Genomic DNA, 22,487 nt, shown 5'->3' on the forward strand with positions numbered 1-22,487 from the left:
CTTCATCTTTAGATTTCAGGAGATACACATAACAATATCCAGTAGAGTCATCAATTAAAGTCATGAAGTATCTTTTCCCTCCTTTTGTCAATTCATCATTCATTTCACAAAGATCCGAATGTATAAGCTCCAGTGGTGCCAAGTCTCTTGCCTCCGCAGCCTTGTGAGACTTACGTGGTTGCTTAGCTTGCACACATACTTGGCACTTGGATTTCTTGACAATAGCAAATTTAGGAATTATATTCATATTCGCTAGCCGCGTCATGCACCCAAAATTAATATAACAAAGTCGTGAATGCCAAATATCGGACTCACTATCATTGCAAACATGATTAATAATTTGAGTATATAAGTCTGACAGAGATAAGCGGAACAAGCCTCCGCATACATAACCCTTTCCAACAAATTGTCCACACTTGGAAATTACAACTTTATTGGACTCAAAAACCAACTTAAAACCATCTCGACATAAAAGCGATCCGCTAACGAGGTTCTTATTAATGGAGGGAACGTGCTGCACATTCTTCAGCTGGATGGTCTTTCCTGAAGTAAACTTCAGATCCACCGTACCAACACCACGAACAGAAGTACGTGAGCCGTTTCCCATCAGCACGGAGGAAGTCCTTGCGACCTGATAAGAAGAAAACATAGAGACATCAGAACATACATGTGTATTGGCTCCAGTGTCGATCCACCAATCAGGAGAATTACATACTGAAAGGACAGTAGGAGAAATACCGTACCCAACGTCCTTCATATCAGTATCAACACCAATAACAACATTTGCGGACTTGCCGCTGTTCCCACGCCGATCATGACGTTCTGGGCAATCAAGAACCCAATGTCCAGGAGCGCCACAAATATGCCAGGTCCATTTTTTCTTATAAGGAGTCTTCCTCTTGAAGTTGGTTGAGTTAGAGGCTTTGTTCTTCTCGTCAAACTTGCCTTTTCCATTGTTTTTATTCTTAGACTTGTGAGATTGGAACACTACTAGGAAAAGGCTTACCGCCGGCACATTGAAAAGGCTTACCACCGGCATTTTCGTATTCGCCGGCGATCACCTCGCCGGTGGTAAGCACTTACTGCCGGCACATTGCAAACCGCCGGGGGTAACCCAGATTACCGCCGGCACCTCAGCCAACTCGCGGGGGTATTATTTACCGCCGGCACTTTCCAATTCGCCGGGGTATTGAGTTACCGCCGGCAAAACAGCCCTATGTGCCGGCGGTATGTATTTTAGGATTTAAAAAAAAAGACGTTTTACCAGTTTGCTCTATGCGGTGCCAACAATGTAAAATGTACTTGTGTGATCATTTTGAGACAATGGAATCAATTGTCATCCGGTCAAGGTACTAAAGGTAGTAAGAAATATACTTGGACATGAAGAGTGTCAAATTAAGATCTCGGTCTTCGAAGTACATCCAGGGCTCAGGTTTTTGTTGACTATTGAAGTACACCCAGTTCATACAAGAGAAACAAAAGACTGAAGCAACAGATCAAAAACGACAAAAAAACCTTCCTTCTAAAAGCAATAGAGCTGAAGTACAGACAAAATTGCTACTACTACTACTTCAGCAATACTCTTGCACGATTAAGCAATGGATCAAGCAAAATACTAATAGCCTTGCAAATACTCTTTGTGTTGATGCTCCAGATGTCTGCGAGAGATGACCAAGAAAAAATAAATCATTAGGGAAGTCGGAGAGAGTGTGTGGTTAGGAAGTATAGGGATATCTCTTAACTTTTGACAAGTAAACTAAAATCTAGAGTAGAAATAGAACTGTAGATGATGAAGAATACATAATTTCAAGGAAATTAAAACTGCCATGAGAACACATCGGCAAGTATCAAAAGCTAAGTATTTCCTGCTATGTCCAAAAAAAATAAAGCCAGGCAATTTTCCAGACATCAAATCCACCCAAATAATTCCAATCGAGTGCAAGATAGTGCCGGATAATTAACAACAAAGTTTAAAGTTCTAATCAGGTCCGTCGAAAAGGAAATGGACTATGCATGTTGCTAATTTTACACGTACTGATCTAGTATACAAATGTGACAGAAGCGGGTGGGTTTGATGGCCGGATGCTATGGCGAAGCTTTCAAACTATACTGATTGCTTTTGGACCGAACCAACGTGCCATGAACCTAATTAATTTTGCACATGACGCTCAAAGTTCAGACCGAACCTACACATCTTCGGACGTATATCTACCTCACACAAACGGGCACCCAACAAACTCCCTACTGATCTGAACTTGTTAGCATAGCAAATATAACTACAAGTCAAGCGTTTGAACCGAGTGAGATCATGTTATGCTTCAAATATGGTAGCAACGAGCAGAAGTACAAAATACACCAAGTACACTAGGGTCGACACAAGCAAGCAAAGAATAAGAGGAGTTGGCATGAAAGGCCAAGCATCGAGTTACCAACCAATAAGCCGTACTCATTTATATCGATCGGATCGGGAGCTGAACAAGTAATCAACGGGGACTGAACTAGGACACACAAACCAGCAGATCAACGACACAATCGGTACCAATCTACCATAGGCACCTAGATGCACACATGACCAGTTTCACTACCATCAAAAGTGCAAGGGAGAGAGCGAGAGGAGAAACGAGGAACTACCTTAGTCGAAGCGGAGGAGGGAGACAGCCGAGGCAGGGCACGGCCGGCCTAGGCAGCAGCAGGCAGCATCACCACGCCACGGTCACCACCACGCAGCCGAGGCGATAGGGTTGGGGCTCGAGGTTGAAGGAGAGGGCATCGGGGTGGCGCAGCCGAAGCACCATAGGGTGAGGTCAACGGACGAGAGTCGTGGGAGCAGCGCCCATAGCAGAATCGTAGGTGGTGGGGATCCGGGGATGCGGCTTGGCGCCGCGGCGGTGGGGATCTGGGGATCTGGCTTGGCGGCGGTGGGGATTTGGGGATCTGGCTTGGTGGCGGTGGAGATGTGGCTTGGCGGCGGTGGGGATCTGGCAAAGACGACCGTGGCCGAGCTTGGTCGCAGGTGGAGGCGTCGGCGATGGCCGGCGACGGCCGGAGCCATGGCTGGCAGCAGAGACGCGCCGCAGGCGCGCATGTGCGTCGAGAGAGCGGCGAGCAGTGCTAGGGATTTGGAGGAGGATGCGACGACAGAGCAGATACATCACATGGCGGCGCTAATTGCGGCTTGTGGCAGCCGAGAGCAATGGCGGCAGCATGAGCGGAGCGAAGGAATGGGGAGAGAGAGCCTCCTCTCGCGAGGAGGTGGGAGACGATGCGAGGATAAGGTTGGGTCGCACAAACCAACTAATGGGCCAGATTACCGCCGGCGCCTACAGATGCGATTGCCGGCGGTAAGGCCCATTATCGCCGGCACCTACGGTTCACAAACGCCGGCGGTAAGTGAAGGCTGGGTGGCCCACCCCGGCACGGCTTACCCCCGGCATCTTCGGTTCGTGTTCGCCGGCGGTAGTGCCCGGTACCCCGGCGCTTTTGGGCCCAAATCGCCGGCGGTAAGGCTAGGCCCAATTGGGACACCGCGGCCCATTATATCGCCGGCACCATCGTGCCCAACTCGCCGGCGGTAATGGACGCACCCCCGGCGTCATCCTTTCAATCTCGCCGGCGGTAGGGTTAGGCCCCCTGGAAGGCATTACCGCCGGCATCTTCAAATCGTATTTGCCGGCGGTAAGGAGTGCGGCTATAAGCCTTTTCCTAGTAGTGGAAGTTTTTCTTCTGTACCACATTGGCACTAGAACCTCCCTCAAAACTACGAGCGCGTGTGTCCTTTGCTCTCGCCTTCTCTTCCACATGAAGCGAGCCAATGAGATCCGAAATGGAAAACTCTTGTCTCTTATGTTTCAGAGAAGTAGCAAAGTTCCTCCACGAAGGAGGAAGCTTGGCAATAATGCCACCGGCCACAAATTTGTCCGGTAAGGTACACTTAAACTGCTCGAGTTCTTTGGCAAGTGACTGTATCTCATGAGCCTGCTCAACCACGGAGCGCTCATCAGTCATCCTGTAGTCATAGTATTGCTCCATGACATACAATTCAGTGCCAGCGTTCGAGACCCCAAATTTGGCCTCGAGCGCATCCCACGCATCTTTACCATGGTCGAAGGCCATGTACGGGTCAACAATGTTGTCCCCAAGAATGCTGAACAAGGCCGCCTTAAACATGGCGTCAACCTTCTCAAACGTTTCTTGCTCCTCTGCAGAGAGAGGCCCCTCAGGTCTAGCATCTGTGGCGCTAAAACAGCATATGTTTGTAAACCATAGGACTGCCTTTGTGCGCCACCTCTTGTAATGCATACCATCAAAGAGGGGAGGTCGAGTAGCAGCAACAACGCTGCTTGAATTCATTTTCCTATAATCAGGTTTTTGGATTGTTGAATATATAAGCAAATATCCATATGAAATAATCCGTACAAGTAATTTATAAATCATGACTATGAAAACAACAAATAAACTAATCGTGCAGACTAGTAAGATAGATGAACAGATCACATCTAAACAAGATAAACCGATCGCATCTACCACAAAAACTAGAAAAAGAAACTCTAACAGAAACTGAAAGAGAAACGACAAGATCACATACTTCGCAGCAGCGTCGTTGTCGCCCATGTTGAGGTTGTGGAAGAAGTCGCTGAGGTCCGGGAAGAAGTCATCGGTGTGGAGGAACTCGTCGTCCGATGACGACGTCGTGATGCCAGTAGTCGCGCCTAAGCGCTCCCCAAAAACCTGATTGCCCCTCACCCGTACAGGTTTTCACGAGAGGCAGGGTTCCGGAGGCCTACTGTCCCGGCAGTCGGTGCACGCCGACGGACGGGATGAGGAAGACGAAGGCGGCGGTGCAATGAACTGGAAACAGGTAGTCGCATGTGCATCTGGTACAGACTAGGGTTGGCGTCCGCGCTTATATAGTGCGGTTCGGGAAGGTCGTGGGGCGCAGCCCACGACCGAGTCGACACAGCCACGATCCAGAAAAACCGGAAGGCAAAACGGCTGAGTAACGCGTCCGTTAGTGACTCGAAATTGATTACACAATTAATTTCCCAAATAGCAAAAAGATAAGCTCGGCTCGGCGAGATTCCCGCAACCCGCGGCGCGTCGTGACGTGGCGAGGCGAGGCGTGGCGTGGCGAGGCGGTCGGCGGAGGAGGAGGAGTGCGAGAGGGCTCTCTCTCTTCTCACTCACTTACTAGGACTAGAACAGTCCACCTTATATACCACTCCAACTCTCTCCCAACTAGCAATGTGGGACTAAACTTTAGCCCCCACTAGTGCTGCCACTGATTATTGGAATGGGCCATCTGAGTTTCAGAATTTGATAATGGGCCATGGGCCAAAGGCCAAATGCCCAAAATTCCAGCAGCAACCGCATGACCTCGATGTGTCCGAGCTCCGCCGACGACTCATCCGCCCGGCCCCGACGCGCTCGACCTCACCGCCCGGACTCAGCGCGCCCGACCTCCATGAGCGATTCGCCCGCCCGATCCCAGCGCGCCCGACATCCGTCGGCGACTCGCCCGCCCGACCCGACGCGCACGAGCTCCGCCGGGCGCACGCGCGATGGAGACGGCGTTCAACGCCGACTTCCTGCGGCGAATCCACAGCCAAGAGGCCATCGCCTTCTTCAAGGCCACAGTCAGTAATTTGGATGTATTCTTTTTTCCCTTTTTCTACATTCACCGTTACTATTTTTACATTCTCGATTGGAATCACAAACAAGAGTTGGTTTTTAGGAATGTATTTTTTGCAACAAGTCTAGGAAGACGGTGATTTTAATTTGCACCTTGGTGCACCAGGATGTATATTTTCTAAATTTTTTTACGTCTAGACTCTTGAATAGATCAAGGTGTAAAGTATGCTTGTGTTCCCAGTTTTACTGATTTTACATGTACTTTTTATATTTTTCTACATACATCGCTTAAATTTTTACATCCTCAACTAGATTAACGAATTAGTAGTTCCTACAGATTTGGCTGTAACAATAGTAGGTTCCTGAGATTTGGATGTAATATGTTTTTTTTTCTACATTCCGCTGCCATTTTTTACATCAAACATTAGTACTTTTCTGGGATGTGAATTTATGTACTTAAGCTACAATTTTTTACATGCCAATACTTGTTCTTAATTAGAGGGAAAAAAGAAAGAGATGGCAGATCCAATTATTTTTGTCTTTTTTTTGTGTCAATTTGCGAACAAATGATGTATTTTTTCACGATCAAATTCTTGCTTTTCTCTCTGGTCTCGGAGCCCGGAAATGAGAAGGTGTGCTTCTGCATGTGCGTTGTTTCTTGTTCAGAGAAAGCAATGATTACAGGCGGAGAAAGGAAACGTGTGAAACCGGGACTATTCTATTTTTGGAACGCTAGAGGATGTCGAACCAGATTATTTTCATATTTAGGAGGGGCACTCCGTAAGACTATCTGGTGCTAAAGCACCGTGTAGAAACGTCCAGTTTTCTTTTCGTTGCATGGGCGGTGAGAGAGAGAAACCGCGTGAAATATTTTTTCCAGGTGAACCTAGCGCGGGAGCTAGAAGTGGTTGGCCTCATCCATAACATTTTGCCGGATAAGCTCAGCTGTCCGTTTTGGAGGAATCTGGTTACCCTCATCTCCTCTCGTATGTAAACCAAACATCTGGCAACCATTTTTTTAGTGGCTGCCACTAAACTTTTAACCAAACCGCCGCTAAGACACTGAAACAACCACATTGCTAACTAAAAAAGTAGCAACAAGACAACTACAACAACAGGGCTGGCAGATTACCTTCTAAGATGATGTGTGAAGTTGGTTCTGCATCCCTATGTCTAGTTGTACATGCCTAAGAATTACAATTTAGGCAAGTAAGATGACCATTAGAGTACAATATGCTAGCGAGAAGATCCTATACAAGGACCAATTACTAGTCACCTGAATTTCAACATTTCCAACTGAACGTTAAGGTACTAGTGGAACACAGTATTCTGTGTTGTACTAGTGAAACACAATACTCACTTATTCAGTAGGAATAATGTTATATCAATCGACAAGCATAGAAAAAAGCAAAATAAGGTATATGTGGTGATCCAGCATACCACTGTATTTTGTAGTATACAAGTCGTTGATATGACATCCATGAAGGGGCTTGTTCATAAATATCACATCTCTCAGAGTGGTACAACAGAAACATTGCAAGTCATAACACTCCATATAATTATTACAAACAAGGTTCTTAACAACTTGGTATTCTCACGGGTCCGATGAGAACACCCTAATAGCTTAACTTACTTAGGTATCATTACAACTTTGAACTCGAAAGTAGACATGACGAGCTCAACAACTTATTTAAGTAAATCACTGTAGGGATTCGTAGCATAGAAAACAAAAAATATCCTACCATAAGAACGAATAACAAGCCAAGATCTAATCTATTAGATGGTAGCAACGAGGTGAAAATCAACATACCCTCAAAGATCGCTAAGCGTTAACGAGATAAATCTCGTGGTGGATGTAGTCGATCACTTGCCGCTTTCAAAAACGCGTAGAAGATCTTGACGGTGCCACAATCGGGCAGCACCTCCGCACTCGGTCACACGTACGGTGTTGATGACGTCGTCCTTCTCCCCGTTCCAGCGGGTAGCGGATGTAGTAGATCCTCCTCGAAATCCCGCCAGCACGACGGTGTGGTGACGGTGGTGGTGGATATCTCCGGCAGGGCTTCACCGTAAGCATTGTGGGAGAAATAGGAGGAGGGAGTAGCTAGGGTTTGGGAGAGAGGGGGCTTGGGGCGCCGGCCTGGGAGCAACTTGTGTGTCCAGCCCCTCTCCTCCCCTTTAAATAGGTGGAAACCCCTTAGGGTATGCCCCAAAACCACTTTCAAGTCCAACTCCAAACTTACCAAATTGAGAAACCTAGAGGGAGAGGGATTTCTCCCTTTCCTTCTTTCTTGGCCGGATGTTGTGGGTATACTTCATGGGTGTACCATCGATAGTAGCTAGATCCGGCAAGCCCGGGTGGCCCATCGACGGTGATGGTGGCATATGACCCATCGGGCGGCCTAGTTGATGTAGATCAAGATCGAGGAAGTCCAGCCCAGGAACAAGGAGCCGGATCTATCGACCTACTCTGGAAGTTGGATCCGGCCTGGCCCATCAGGGGTAGCAGGATCCAGTACGGCGTATAAGGAAAGGCGGATCATTGACGTTCACGACAATGTAATATTTCGTAGTTAGGCAACTTGTATTCCGGCTAGGACTCTCCGTGTAAACCCTGGATCCTGGCATCTTTATAAGCCGGATCCTGGGAGCCCTAGAGGCACAACCACAACTCATTGTAACAACGCGAAAGCGCCCAGATAATTCTAGACAAGCATCAGTAGGCACTGGCATCGTGCAGGTGTTCCGAAGCTAGGTAAATCGCGTACCACCGTCCCGAGGACTCTCCGCCCGATGGCCCCTACTTCTTTTCACCCTCGTGAGGATCCCTCCTCCGAGGTACCGTCGAATAGGAAACGATAGTTGGCGCCCACCGTGGGGCCAGCGGCGTCTGGAGGCCGAAATCGGGAGGGTTCCGCCATGGGAAGCTTCAATGACTCCATCGCTCTAGGGCATGTCCTTTATGCCGGGAACTTTCCGATCGTCCCTCAGGACGAGTGCTGGATTCCGGCTAAGACCGACCCCGTCAAGCTCTCCATCGTCCCAATCGGTGGCATTCACATCTTCATCGGTGAGACCGTCGATTCCGGCGGAAACGCCCTGGTAAGTAACGCTGACGCGACCGCCGCTGAGCAGGACGCAGTCGCGAAGATCCGATCTGAGTCGCAAGAACTTCCTAAGGAAGATTCCGCCTTAGATCTAAAAAAATTCAAAGCCCACCCAATCCGCCCCTGAGCAGGAAACTACGGTGGAAGACCAATGCAGATCCGCCTGGGTCTCCCAGGTGTTAGAGAAGCAAAGGTGCCACTTCGTGCACTTCCTCGCACATACCGCAGGAACCGCCCCTCCTCAGGATGGAGCTGGACCCATGCAGGTTGAGGCTGCCGGAGACAGCAATACTCTGGATCAGCTAGAGGTTGTCGGAGACAACAATACTCCGAATCAGCAAGATGGTGCTGGAGACAAAGAAGAATCGATACTCGAGAATCTAAGCCCACTATCTGACGACGCATCGTCCATGGAAACCGAGGAGTACAACCATTCTATGAAGGAGTTGGAGGACGAGGAGAAGGCTGTGGCAGAATCCGCTCTGCCAAAACAGGTCCTTGCAACCGTAACTGGGCTGGAGCAAGGAGCTGACGCAGAAACAACTCCGCCCACTGCCATAATTCCGGGCCCGTCGAATCCGGATGCTCCGCGTCGAGATCGCTCTCGCACCGCGCCGGAGCTTGGAGAAGGATGTGGCCTCGGAAGAACAAGGGAAAAGATTCGATGTATGCTGGCAGGGACAAGTACCGAAAACCATCACCTCCACCCCGGAATTCACGTCCTCCTCCGCCACCTCGCCGATTGAGTCCAGCTGGAAACGCCAGACACCATGCGCCTGGTGGAATTACCATAGGTGACAACGTTGTCCCTCAGAGGGGTCGGAACAAGGAGCGCACGCCTGAACCCCGCAGGAGCCGGAACGAAGAATGCGAGTCGGAGCCCCGCAGAAGCCGGAACAAGGGAGGCGACCGCCATCATGGAGAAGGCAGCCACCGTAGCCGGAGTAAGCATCGTGAAGGATGCGGAGAATCAGAAGGCGGAAGCAAAAAAGTCTCATCGGCCCCCTCGCAGATCTCCCTCCCCACCACCTAGTGGAGGAGGTGGAGGTGGAGGCGGAGGCCGAAGGTCTCGTGCTCGAACAAAATCTCCCGCCCGCAACGACACACGCGACGCACGGGAATGTCTCAACGAATACAGAACTGGGTACATAGGCCCAAAATGCTTTGCCAGGAAGATCCGAGAGGAACCAACGCCAAAAGGCTTGAACTTCAAGCTACCCGGAAATTTGAAGCACTATGATGGCAGTGAGAGGCCCGACACCTGGACCGATGACTTCTTCAATGCAGTCAGCTTTGCCGGAGGGACCCCCAATATGGTCTGCCGCATGCTCCAGTTGTACCTTGTTGGTCCAGCCCGTACTTGGCTCAAAAGCGTCGAGGAGAATTCTATATTTTGCTGGTTCGACCTGAATGTTGCCTTCAAGAGACACTTCAGGGGCACCTACAAAAGACCCTCCACGGCAAGTGATCTACAGGCCTGCATCCAGAAGAAAAACAAAATCTTCCGAGCTTTCCTCACTCGGTGGTTAGCAACAAGAAACGAGTGCGAGAACGTGGATAACCGCACAACAATGCTAGCTTTCATAGGTGAGTTGCAAAGGGGAGGGCTGCTCCGGCACAAGTTAACTTGCCTTGTCAACGAGCAAAAGCTGACCTTGGATGATATGATCTCCATCGCCAGCACTCACACCACCGCTGATGACAACACAGGTGGAGAACTCTCGGCCACAGCCATACCCCTACATCAGCAAAAGAAGAACCATGGTGGCAACAGCAACAATAACAAGCGGAAGAACCCCTCTGATGACCAGAAGAGTGGCGGATCCGACATGGTAGCCATGATGTTCCAACGCGGAGGTCAAGGAGGCGGAAGAGGCCGCGGATGTGGTTGTAGAGCCGGCAGTGGCCAGCAGTGCGCTGACGAGGTCACTGTTGCTGGGTTCCGCGCTCCCCAAACCTACGAAGAATACAGGGATATGCCATGCCTAGACCATATTGATCGGACTACTGGAAAGTCCTCCCACACCAATCGCAACTGCAAGTGGGTCAACGATCTCAAAACCGACCCGGAAGCAGGACACAAGCGCGCTCGAATGCACCGCCCGTGCGGCAAAGGAGGCAAGGGCAAGAACAAGGAAAAGGACGAGGACAGTTCCGAGGCGATGGAAGAGGGTGAAGCTTCACCGGATCCCAAAGAGGGTTCCGCAACTAACAAATCCAATCCCTTTGTCAAAAAGAGTGTCGGTGCATACCACACCTTCCTCGGTACCCCGACGGTCTGGGCCAAGAAATCAGCCCTCCGGATCCTGAATGTCACGCTTCCGGCTGTGCCACAATATGTCAAGTGGTCAGAAAACCCATGCACATTCGAGAGGGCAGATCATCCGACTGTCATCCCCAAAGAGTGTTACGCTTTGGTTGTGAGTCCCCGCATCGATGGGTATGACTTCTCCAAGTGCCTCATGGACGGTGGAGCCAGCCTGAACATCATGTAGCTGGAGACTCTGGAAAAGATGAACCTTACCAAGGAACAGCTCAAGCACAACACCACGGAGTTCCATGGTGTGGTTCCAGGTAAAAAGGCAAACTCCTTGAACAACATCAAACTTCCCGTGGCCTTTGGCGATGTTAACAATTTCTGCAAAGAGATGATCACGTTTGAGGTTGTGCCCTTCAAGAGATCCTACCATGTCATTTTCGGCAAACTCACCTACCACAAGTTCCACGCAAGGGCGTGCTACATCTACAATAAGCTCAAGATTTCGGGTCCTAACAGCATGATTACCGTATCCGGAGACTACAAGAAAGCTCGATACTGCGAGGAGGGCGAAGCCGCCTTTGCAGAATCCGTACTATCTGGAGCGGAGCTGCAAGGCTACAGGGCCGTGGTGGATCCCAATGAGATGCATACCACCAAGAAGCAGATCTCCCAACAGAAAACCTCATTCAAGGCCGTGATAGACACCAAGAAGGTTGACCTCAAGGTAGGCGATGATACCAAGCAAGTGCCCGTCGGAGTTGGCATGGACCCCAAACAGGAAGACGCGCTCGTTGAGTTCTTGCGAGTTAACATGGATATCTTCGCATGGCAACCTTCTGACATGTCTAAAGTACCAAGGGAACTCACCAAGCACTACCTCAACATAAATCCGGGTGCAAAACTGGTGAAGCAAACTATGCGATGCTTTGTAGATAAGAATTGCCGTGCCATAGGGATGGAATTAGCAAAGTTACTAGAGGCAGGATTTGTATTAGAAGTTATCCATACTGATTGGGTCGCAAACCCCGTCCTTGTACCCAAAAAGAATTCTGAAATACTAAGAATGTGCATCGATTACTTCGGCTTGAATAAGCATTGACCAAAGGATCTGTTCCCCTTGCCGCGCATTGACCAAGTCATTGATTCGACGGCAAGGGCGGAGCTTCTGTGTTTTCTTGACGCATATTCTGGGTATCATCAGATCCGGATGAAGAAGTCCGACCAAAAGGCGACCTCGTTCATCACACCCTTTGGAACTTACTGCTATGTCACCATGTCCTTTGGTTTGAAAAATGCAGGTGCCACCTACCAGCGTACGATGCAGCGATGCCTGAAGGACCAAATTGGCCGGAACGTGCACGCTTACGTCGACGACATCACGGTCATGACCCGGAAAGGATCCGACTAGATCAGCGACCTCAAGGAAACCTTTGAGAATCTCCGTCGGTACAAGATGATGTTGAATCCGCTGAAATGCGTTTTTGGTGTGCCAGCCGGAAAACTCCTTGGCTTCATTGTATCTCACAGAGGCATTGAAGTAAACCAGGAAAAATCAAGGCTATCCTAAACATCAAGAGGCCAACTTGTCTCAAAGATGTGCAACAATTAACCGGTTGCGTTGCTGCAATCAGTAGATTTGTTAGCCGTCTTGGCGAGAACGCATTACCTTTGTACAAGCTGCTGAAGAAAACAGACAAATTTGTCTTGGACGACACAACAGACGCAGCGCTTCAGGGGTTGAAGGATATACTCTCTTCCCCACTTATATTGGCGTCTCCGGATGAGTTAGAGCCTATGCTCCTCTACCTGGCAGCTTCCAACAAGGTCATCAGTCTCATTATCGTGGTGGAGCGAAAGGAAGAAGGTCATGAGTACGTTGTCCAAAGACCAGTCTATTACATTAGCGAGGTCCTGACGGAATCCAAGAAAAGATACCCTCACTTTTAGAAGCTAGCCTACGGTGTGTTCCTAGGTAGCCGGAAGCTGAGACATTACTTCCAGGAGCATCTCATGACAGTTGTGAGCAAGGCTCCATTGTCAACGATCATCAATAAATCCAACGCAACAGGGAGCGTTGCGAAGTGGGGAATAGAACTTTCCGCCTTCGACATCAACTACAAAGCCAGGTCTTCGATCTCTCACATTTTGGCAGATTTTTTTCGTCGATTGGACTGAAGCGCTAGAGGGAACACCTGTGCCGAAACCTAAAGCTTGGGTCATGCACTTTGACGGATCCAAGCAACATCAAGGCTCGGGGGCTGGAGTTACCCTGAAGTCACCCACCGGAGAAGAACTGCAGTATGTTCTGCAGATTCACTTCGAAGCTACAATAACATGGTAGAACATGAGGCTCTACTAAACGGTCTGCGCATCACTAAGGAAATTGGGATCAAGCACATCATAAGCTGCGGAGATTCCAACCTGGTGGCACAACAAGTAGGCGGAACCTGGAACGCTAGAAATTTAGTTATGGCGGCTTACGGAGACAAAGTTGATGAGATCGCCAAGAGCTTCCTCGGATACGAAGTCAAGTACGTCAGGAGAGACGACAACACAGCGGCAGATATGCTGTCCAAGCTCGGATCCGGCAGGAAACCCATTCTGCCTGGAAGTTTCCTTGAGCACCTACGGACACCCTCAGTAAAGGGCGCTAACCCGGAAAACCCAGACATGGCGGTGTCTCTGGCTAAGGAGGTGATGGTTATCACTCCGGCTTGGACTAGGCCCTTCCTGGACTACCTCATCGACCAGCAGCTGCCGGAGGATGAAGTCCTCGCGCGACAGGTCGTCAGACGAGCAAGGTCCTATACGATAGTTGATGGACAGCTCTATAAACGAAGTGCAAATGGGTTTTTTTTTTCTGAAATGCGTCTCAAATCAAGATGGCATCGAAATCCTCAGAGAGATCCACCAAGGTGATTGCGGGCATCACGCCGCTCCTAGTGACAAGGTATCGACTTATCAATGCCTATAGATTGTAGACTAGGGTTTTCAGGGAAGTAAAGGGCAACTAGATCTCGAAGGTTCAGCCGGAAAAGTACTCGACTGCTAAGAAACTAGGGTTATGTTAACAATGAAATCGATCCTCTCTTTGTCCCTCGACTCCCCCTTATATAGGAGGCGGAGCCGAGAGTTTTGTGATGTACAATTTACAAAGTCCGGGAGACTCTTTGAGTTCGTCCCGTAATAGTTACAAGTCAGTATTCCTAATACGACTCTATCTTTCCCTAATTATCTTATAACTCGGCTTCCGGGCTTTATAAACTTCGGGTCTTGGGCCTTCAGTAAACCCCGGGTACTATCTTCGGCAGGCCCATTGGGGATGCCTATGTCAGTAGCCCCCGAGATTTTGCTTGAATCGAAGAATCAGGGAAAATCTCCATCTTCACAATTATCATATGATTTCTTTGAATCAATAAATAACTTTCATAAAACAATCGTATATTGTACAGGGATAACGGTAATAGGGGTTGGTTCATCTGACGAATCAGGTACCAGTTAACTGCTCTTGTGGCAATCCGCAAAAACCTACTTCAAGATCACGTCCCTGGACATGATCTCGGGATACTGGCGTAATTCAACATGTGCCGCTTAAGGTCTTACCAGATGCCGAATTCTAGTCATGCTTTATCGGGTACCTAACGCGTCCGTTAGGATTTTTCTTCGCATCTGTTGATACGGAAAAAAGTAGCAGAGCGCATTCAGAGGTGATGCCACGCCGCGCAGAACGGATCCTGGGCTTTACCTTCGCAAAGTACTACGACATTCAGAGATTAATTCGCGACTGAGGCGCTCTGAGAATATGTTGTCGAGTGCCTTTTTCGGCTGCTGGAATAGCACATTTATGCGAGTCAACGGATGACTTGTATATTTTTATCTTGTCCTCCCGATGGGAGTATATGAAGAGTTATTTCTATAACTCAAAATATGCTCACCATGCCTTTTTTAATTTCATCGGGTACGCGAAAAGCGTTCCCGATGGAAGTAGCCCCCGAGGCTATAGCCAAGTGCTTGTACTTGGTTGTAGGCTCACCGTTTTAGCACCTTTATCGCTATATTGTCACCTCTTCTAATTCTCCCATCTTGATCGGGTGCGCGACCAGCACTCCCGATGGGAGTAGCCCCCGAGGCTACAGTCGAGTATTTATACTTGGTTGTAGGCTCAACTTGCTTTATTGTGGAACAACTCTATATTTTATCATCCGTGTTACCCACTTATCAGAAGTATAAACAATACTTCTGATAAGAGTAGCCCCCGAGTATATGAACAAATGCTTGTATTTGATCATAAGCTCTCGCCTTTTCCTTGTTGAAATACTCGAAATTTCCCTGTCAATATCCTTGATGAAAACTACTCGAAGTTCTCTTTTGATGACGTTGTTGATGATGGCTGCAGACTAATGCTTTATCTTTCTGAATCAACTCCTTTAACAAACTCTTTTATCAAACCCCTTCAACAAGTAGCCCCCGAGCATTTGAACAAAAATTTGTATTTGATCAAAGGCTCCCGAAATTATCATTAATGCTTCTCGGTCGCCAATCCTCATAGCACCGCAGTCGAAGTTTTCTTTAAAGTGACATCAGTGCTGTCGATGGCCACGACCACTGTATCGGGAAGACGCGAGTTCTGTCCTGTCACTGACCTGTGGGCCCGAAACTCTGCGGTATTTGACATGTTACGCAAGTGGGGGACACACGTCCTCCGCTTTTTCTGGCACGCGCACTGTGGCGCCTGTTTAGTTACCTCGAGGTAAAAATACTGTTTTACCCCTGGAGACACGTGTAAGGTCCCAGATCCATTTCTTCTGCATCCAAGGGCGCGGTGATTCGTTGGCTTGCTATAAATAACCGTCGTCTTCCTCAGAAATCCCCTACGCTGCGCCGCGCTCCTATCCTCTCTCTGTCCAAAAGCTTCCATTGCAAACAAACAAGCTCCTGCGCTCGTCTTCATCCTCAATCTTTCCAGCGCCAACGTTGATGCCACCGCGGGCGAGGCTCACAAGGCAAACCACCCCAGAAGCAAGCATGTCGACACAAGATCTGGAGGTTTCTGAGTGGGAGAGATCTAAGATCTCAAACCAAGACACGAACCTGATGAAGAAGCTTGGCTTGATGAAGAAGGAGGAGGCGTTGATCTTCCCCAGTGAAGAAAGCTTTCCGACGCCCCCCATCCAATATCGGGTAACCTTCGTTGACCACCTCATCTGCGGTCTCTCCGCTCCTATCCAAGAATTTCTTTGTGGATTACTCTTTGTGTATGGGTTGCAGCTGCACCAGCTGACTCCCAATTATATCCTCCATATTTCTATCTTTATCACCCTCAGCGAGTGCTTTCTCGGGACCCAACCGAATTGGGCCCTGTGGAGACGTATTTTCTGCATTCGCCGCAATGGCTCCGACAACATTGCCTATACCATAGGTGGTGGTGTTATCTGTTTCCGCTCTGACGTCGAGTATTTTGACGTCAAATTCCCCGACTCCGTCCAAGGGTGGCGCAGAAAATGGCTATACATCCGCGAGGAATACTCTGACTCGCAGGAATACAACATCGCACCCTTTGATGGTATCGCAAAAATCCTTCGGCGCCGATCCTGGGATGCAGAAGCCACCGAAGAAGAGAAAATGACGACCGATGCACTGATGAAGCGCATCCACGAGCTGCAGAATACCCGAGGCAAAGAATTGTCGGGTATTCAAATTACCGCCTATTTCCTTAGCATTAGGGTGCAGCCTCTACAGGCTCGCAAAAACCCTATGTGGCTGTATGCTGGCGAGAAATATGTCAACCGCATATCCAAAGATCTCTCTGTGAAGGATTTGGAAAAGCTTGTTCGACCTGTTTCCTCGTTAAGCAAAAAAGATTCAGTTCCAACCTCCTGCCGCGTGGAACCATACAGCGGTGCCCACGCTTTCCCGAAAGTAAGCAACCTGTCTCTCAAATTTTTTGATTCCTATCTCGATTAACCTGCTTTCTCGACATTGATTCAAATTTCGACTGCCATCTTGTTATTTTGCTGTTGACTTCCGTCCTCAACTATCCCGTGTTCTCGGGCACGTTCTGCAGCCTAGACCTTGCTCTATTACGGGCTACCCTATGATTAGATTCCGAAGTTCCTAAATGTCGGCTGAGCTCTGCCCTTCTTCGGCTTGACGCAGAAGCTGCGGCTCTCCTTCTATCAAGCTCAGCTGTTTGCTTTTCAAGTTCTCGTCCAGCACGGGCGAGTTTATATTGGTATGCTTGCAATTCTTCGGCCGTTGCAGTTGTAGTCATCGGCTCTGTACCATTGATGTCTACGCCCCCTCCTTTTCCTGTAGACAGTGTTGGGCCTCCAAGAGCAGAGGTTTGTAGAACAGCAGCAAGTTTCCCTTAAGTGGATCACCCAAGGTTTATCGAACTCAGGGAGGAAGAGGTCAAAGATATCCCTCTCATGCAACCCTGCAACCACAAAGCAAGAAGTCTCTTGTGTCCCCAACACACCTAATAGTTGCACTAGTTCGGCGAAGAGATAGTGAAATACAGGTGGTATAAATAAGTATGAGCAGTGGCAACGCAGTAGTAGTAACGCAGTAAAACAGTAAACAAGCAGCAATAGCAGTATTTAGGAACAAGGCCTAGGGATCATACTTTCACTAGTGGACACTCTCAACATTGATCACATAACATAATAGATAAATGCATACTCTACACTCTCTTGTTGGATGACAAACACCATTCGTTGTGTAGGGCTACAAGAGCTCCCTCAAGCCGGAGTTAACAAGCGCCACAACATTCGGCATTCATATTTAAATAACCTTAGAGTGCATGACAGATCAACACAACTAAACCAAGTACTAGCATAGCATGCACACTCGTCACCTTCACACTATGTAGGAGGAATAGATCACATCAATACCATCATAGCAATAGTTAACTTCATAATCTACAAGAGATCATAATCATAGCCTACGCCAAGTACTAACACGGATGCACACACTGTCACCATTACACCGTGCAGGAGGAATAAAACTACTTTAATAACATCACTAGAGTAGCACATGGATAAATTGTGATACAAAACACATTGCAATCATAAAGGGATATAAATAAGCACTTCACTATGCCATTCATAACAGTGAATAAGTATTCTGTGAAATATACACTACAAGAAATCTGCCATAATATGACGTTTTTTTTATGACTGGAAATCAAAATGTCATAGCTTTATGACGTTCCTAGCTTTGACCGTCCTTGGCCACTCGGGGGGGGCAAAACCCTAGAAAATCGTGACGTTATTGTGCAAAAACGTCATTGGCAATTTAGGTCAAAACGTCATTAGAAGGCAAAAAAAAATCTAGCCAATCAGAAGCCAGGAAACAACCTACCAAGGATCAGCCCCAGACTTGGATCTCAACCGTCCAATACATCCAACGCACCAAACATGAACCGAAATTGCTGCGCTGGATTTTTCCATTGGCGCCTAAAGATTTTGGGCACGCGCGCGACGACCAGTCCAAACCACTGCAACAAAACCGCCCCGCCGGCCAGAAACCCTAGCCATTTCCCTCCTCTCCGCCCCGCCGCCCCTCCTCTCCGGCAGATCCTCTACGACCTGCCCACCTCCCCGGAGTTCCTCTTCCAGGAGGACGAGCCGCACCACCCCTACACCAACGCCGCCGCCATCCCCTACCCCCACCCTCGCGACCCGCTCGCGCCCTCCCGCCACCTACAAGACCTAGCCTCCGCCCCGCCGCCGCCAAAACGGGCCTGCCGCGTGCCCGATCCACACCCCGTGGCCGCGGCGCCGCCGCCAAAGCAGCCCGAGGACGCCGCGCTGCTGTCGCGGGACGAGATCGAGCAGCGGTCGCCCTAGCGCAAGGACGGGATCGACCCGGCCTCGGAGGCCAGGCTGCGCGCCTCCTACTGCACCTACCTGCGCTGCGGCGCCGGACGACGATGCAAGCGCGGCGGCGGAGGAGGCGCAAGGCGGGGCTCCGGACGTCGACCCAGGCGATGCGGAGGGCGACGAAGGTAGGGCTGCGGCGGTGTGCGGCCAAGGCACATCGACGGGAGAGGACTCGGCTTTCAGACTCGGGCCTTGGTGAGATTGCAATCTTGTGTTACTGTAAATTGTTGCCCGATTGCAATCTTCTGCTACTAAAATTAGACGTAGGAGTAGAATCTGACCAAGAATAGCAATGCTTAGCAGAAACTCATCATGAATCTTTTGGATTGCAATCTTCTGCTACTAAAATTAGATTTTCGCTCATGTTCTGGGAGCGTTTCTATTGTTGATTTCTAGTATTACGGCGTCACGGGGTGCCAGCGGCATAATAATGGATGTGTAATGAGAACTGTGCGGGTTTGCTGTGCACTTAATTTTTAATGGATGCACCATCTTCTGGCTTGTCATGTTCATCTTCAGCTCAGAATCAGAATAACCCATTCTTTTGTTTCTTGAAGGGATTGGCACGCGAGGACCTGGGATATCAATGCAAGGAAGGCAACTCAGCACTCACCAGTGACCATGCTACACCTCTCTTCCCGTCCCTGAACCTGGTATCCATATTGGTTACCTTATTATTTTATAGGTTCTTATGCACTAGATTAATTTACCCTCTGAAAGGATATTTAGCTTTGACAAAAGTATAATTACATATTCCACAGAAAAACATGAGAATCGAGCTATGTATGCAGGCATTTTGCATAGGCTTGTTTGCATCTTTAGATGTTGACAGGCGGGTCGGTAGCTTACAGCGGCCATACATATATTTATACTCTTTGCAGGGTTGTTGCCTGCTAAAACATGGGATTATCCCAATTATTTTTACCCATCTGTCGTGGTACTTTTGTGCATTTTTAATCTGGTCAGGGATCATATTAATATTATCATATAAGTTGAGTACTTCCCTCATGTTTCCTTCAACAATGCACTGCTGGAATCCTCAGTTTAGAGATTTCTTTGTTTAGGGCTTTATGCATGCCTCACTTTTTAGTTCGCCGGTGTGGACAACTGCAGCCTCTGGAGTTTGAAGCTAAACCTGTGAAAATTGAAAGAATGTTTCTTTGTTAATATTTGGTTTCGATTTTAACATAGTTTTGTTTTGCATTAGATAGGCATGATGTATCCTTTCTCACATAGTTTATTTGATTTTTCTACTGTATTCTTATTTGCAGGGACTCAAAACAAATCTGTTGTGATGCTATATGTGCGCAAAGCATTTTTCGGGTTTATTAGGATGTAAAGGTGGCAGGTAGTCATTCAGAAATTTCTCTCTGTACACATCTTGGTTATATAACATCTTTGGTATGGAACTTAATGTGTTTCGTATCCCAGTCTTAGTGCTTCCTTTGATTGATGGATTCGTTCTGCTTGTTCTTGTATGCTAATAATTCTCTTGCTGGTATATAGATGAGCTCTTTTATTGACCATAAGTTCGATTAAACCATTGATTCAATTTATACTTTGATTGTTTCTTTCCATTTTGTTATACATATGTGCAGTAATTGAAACATTCAGGTCCATTGTGATTACAATTGGTTTTAGGCTTGATGATGCAATGCAATTACATGTTGGAATTAGAAAATTGGTTTGGTAAAATTATTTGCATCTCCGCTCTATAGAATCTAGGACCATTACTTGCAGCCAGGAAATAAACTATTTGATTCATGTGTTAGTCTGAAGGTTTTCACTCTATGACAGCTCTGCTGAAAATGCATGTTGCTATTTCATTTTTTCTCTGCCATGTTAATCTACTGCAACTATGCTAAAAAAATCAGTAGAAAAGTTCTTTCATATTTCTGGACTGTTCAATTTATGTTGGTCGCCTCTTCTGGGTGTGCTTTATTTTAGAAACATTTAACATATTTATTAAAGATATTACTTCATGATCTTAGAATTCATGGACCAAAGTAGCAGATACTATGTTATGTTCCCTTATCATTGTTTATTGCCACGATAGCATGTCAGTGCTCACACTTCACGCCCACTTTATGCTTGCTTAGCAACTCTCCGATTGTTGTATCTTGCTCGTGAAGAAGAGTTTGCCGTGTACTATGTTCCTTGATGCTTATTTTACTTGGGTTGACCTCGAAGCGATGTTTCGGGCTGTGTAGGACGAGCTGCTCGCGGAACAACCCGGAGCCGGAGAACCCGAAGACAACTTGTGCAACATCATTTTCTAGCAAGATGCATGCTCGGAGATCCCGAAGACAACTCTAGTGAAATTTTATGTTTATATTGTAATAATGAGCATGACTGAGTCTTATTACTCCAAGTCACCGTGACAAAAGTTTTATGTTCATACTAATAATGAGCATGACTGGTTCTTGTTGCTGCAATGTAATTGATTAATTTGCTAAGTTTTATGTTCATACTAATAATGAGCTTGACTGGTTCTTATTGACTGCTGGTCCAAAACTGTAATGGGTCCTAAAAAGGCCACGGTTCAATGAAAATTGGCCTAGGCCCAGTAAGTACAGTAGCTAAAAAGGCCGTTGAAAAAAAATAAGCTAAAAAGACCGAGGTAATTGGGCCAGTTACGGGCCAAGGCCCAACAAAGCCAAAAAAAAATAATCAGAACTAATGGGCTCAGCCCACATAAGGAGCTGAATGGACCGGGCTGAATTCAGATATTGACATTTCTAATTCGTCACAATTTTGCCACGTCGGATTGCCACGCTCGGACTCGTGGGCAGGTGCCCATGACGTTTTGGGAACGTCATGCCGGCAGTGACATTTTAAAACGTCACAAAGCTCTACGACGTTTTCAAGTGGAACGTCTTAAGCACTCATTGCTGACTCCCAGCTTTCGACGTTTTGAAAGGCGTCACAGTAACGTCACAAGTAGCAATTATTGACGTTTCAGTGACACCTCTATTTTGTCAACTTATGGCATATTTCTTGTAGTGATAGCCTAAGAGACCCACACGGTGCACACACTGTCACCTTTACACACGTGGGACAAGGAGTCTCCGGAGATCACATAAGTAAAATTCACTTGACTAGCATAACGACATCTAGATTACAAGCATCATCATATGAATCTCAATCATGTAAGGCAGCTCATGATATTATTGTATTGAAGTACATGGGAGAGAGATGAACCACATAGCTACCGGTACAGCCCCGAGCCTCGATGGAGAACTACTCCCTCCTCATGGGAGACAGCAGCGTTGATGGAGATGGCGGTGGTGTCGATGGAGAAGCCTTCCGGGGCACTTCCCCGTCTCGGCGGCGTGCCGAACGAGACTCCTGTCCCCCAGATCTTGGCTTCGCGATGGCGGCGGCTCTGGAAGGTTTCTCGTACCGTGGCTTTTTCGTCCCGAGGTTTTAGGTCTGGGACCTTTATATAGGCAAAGAGGCGGAGTCAGAAGGTCGAAGGGGCGACGACACCATAGGGCCGCGCGGCCAGGGGGTGGGCCGCGTCGGCCTATCATCCGGGCCTGTGTGCCCCTCTCGGCGACTCTCGTGTGTTCCGGATGCTTCGGGCAAAATAGGAACCTCGGGCGTTGA

Source organism: Lolium rigidum, chromosome 6, assembly GCF_022539505.1.
Source record: "Lolium rigidum isolate FL_2022 chromosome 6, APGP_CSIRO_Lrig_0.1, whole genome shotgun sequence".
In the NCBI taxonomy this organism is placed as follows: Eukaryota; Viridiplantae; Streptophyta; class Magnoliopsida; order Poales; family Poaceae; genus Lolium; species Lolium rigidum.